This window comes from Octopus bimaculoides, chromosome 14 (genome assembly GCF_046866305.1).
Source record: "Octopus bimaculoides isolate indiv1 chromosome 14, ASM4686630v1, whole genome shotgun sequence".
NCBI classification, from domain to species: Eukaryota; Metazoa; Mollusca; class Cephalopoda; order Octopoda; family Octopodidae; genus Octopus; species Octopus bimaculoides.
In genome coordinates this window covers 14,840,433-14,842,673 of record NC_142941.1, presented here as the reverse complement: position 1 = coordinate 14,842,673, position 2,241 = coordinate 14,840,433, and positions in this window count along the sequence as shown.

Sequence of the window (2,241 nt, the reverse complement as noted above, 5' to 3'; positions counted from 1 at the left end):
TTTGGTACAATGCCTGCAATTTCGGGGAAGAGGCAAAGTCAATTAAGTCGACCTCAGTGTTCAACTGGTACGTATTTTATCGACTCCAAAAGGATGAAGAGCTAAGCCAACCTCGGCAGAATTCCAAGAATTATTAATAATTATTATTATACAGTGTTGTAAAGCGGCGAGCTGGTGGAATTGTTGTTGCGCCGGACAAAATGCTTACTGGCATTTCTTCCAGATTTACGTTCTGAGTTCAAATTCCGTCATTAAATTCCCTCATCAACATAGCACAGAAAATATATCGAAAATAATTATTTGCCTAATGAAAGAATAAATTGATTTAAGGAAAATTTACTCCTGAAGATGAATACCGTAAGTTTAGATAAGTACATTACATAAAGATGTACTGAATGAAGTACGCAAAAAAAAAAAACGATTTTCAATTAATTGAAGAAAGAAAACGAATAACGAAAAGCAAGTTCATTTCCTTTCTTAATTATGCAAATTACTACTGAACCAAACCCTTCGTATCCCTTCTTCCACATGTAAAATCCTTTGTCGGTTTATCTAAGCAGACTCGAATAAATGGTGCTAAGCTGATAAGGTCTATGAAGACCGGAACAGGTTCTTCGTTGTTTCTTTGCTTGGAAAATAAGCATCCGATTTCCCTCAAAATTCCGTAAATTAATTTTGTGATATTAATTCTCAATTCTCTGAAACCATTTCCCTTTCTTTTTCTTTTTTTTTAATGTTTTTGTGAGAGTTGCTCTCTATCCATTGATGTTCAACTAGGAGCAATAGCATCTCCACCGCCACGTGGGGTTAGTGAAGCATGAAAAGTAAGGTAAAAGAATAACTGTGTATATAATCTTTTCTGATTGCGGGAGGGGAGAACGAGAGAGAGAGGGGGTAGATAGATAGATAGATAGATAGATAGATAGACATACATACATACATACATACATACTTAGACATGCATGCGTCCTGCCTTATCTTCGAAACGCATAGTTTTAGAATAGAGGCAGCTGATGAAGGAATAATTCCATAAGTGGCTTGTTTGTTTTCCTATGTGTTCGTTCTGTTGTCTGTAAACAAAGTCCGTTTTTGTTTTTATGTCCCCGTTCATTTTTCTAACGTCCTGTACCCGGATATGCATCTATATATACATGTAGTTGTAGGTATGTACATATATGTATGTATACATGCATATGCTTACATATCATTTGTATTATTACATAGACATACATACATACATACATACGAAGTAAGCTAAAAGGTAAATATAATATAAGGCAACGATAAGTGGAACCAGCAATGAAGAGAGAGGGAAAGCATCTGAAAGGAAAGGATTAAAGACGGGAGATCAAGTGAAGAAGAGGGAGAAAAAGGCAATGTCATAAAACAAGAGAATGAGGGAAATGGTGGTGGTGGTGGTGGTGATAGCGGTGGCGATGGTGGTAGTAGTGGTGGTGGTGGTGGTGGCGGCGGCGGCGGTTGTGTTGGTGATGGCGGTGGCGACGGTGGTAGTAGTGGTGGTGGCGGCGGTGGAGGTGGTGGTGTGTGGCGGTGGTGGCTATCGTCGGCTGTAGCGTTATCGTCGTAGTTGTGGTGGTGGTGGTGGTGGTGGTGGTGGTGGTGGGGAGCGGTATTCGAATGATGTGGCCGTTTGAGAAATATAATTACAAGATATAAATTACTGTTATGGCCTACCACATCGATAGTAACATATTAATCACTGCATGCAGAAACGATGGCATGTGCACGTAGAAATAGAAGGGGAGAGCGGCACACGCGCACACACACACACACACACACACACATTCACACACACACACACATACACACACACACACACACACACACACACACACACACACACACACACACACACACAGAGGAGAGAAAGATTGTGAGGTGCAGATGGAGGAGTGTTGAAAGAGAAGCAATATAAAGAAAAGAAGAATAGAGAGAAAGGGGACTTTGATAAGCGTGACGTGAAAATAGAAGTAGCGACACAGGATAGAATAATGAAAGAGTGGGAAGAAAATATAGAGAGGAACATTTGGGGAGGAACATTTGGGGAGGAACATGCGGGGAGTGAAAAGCTGCAGCGGGAAAAGTGTAGAGGGAGAGAGAGAGTATTGGGAGGAAGGAGTGGGATGATGAGAGCTTAAAGGGAGATTCTCAACGGAGAGGAGGAGCAGGGAGAGAGAAGACAACTTAGAGAAAAGTGGAAGATGTGCATAGAGAAAGAGG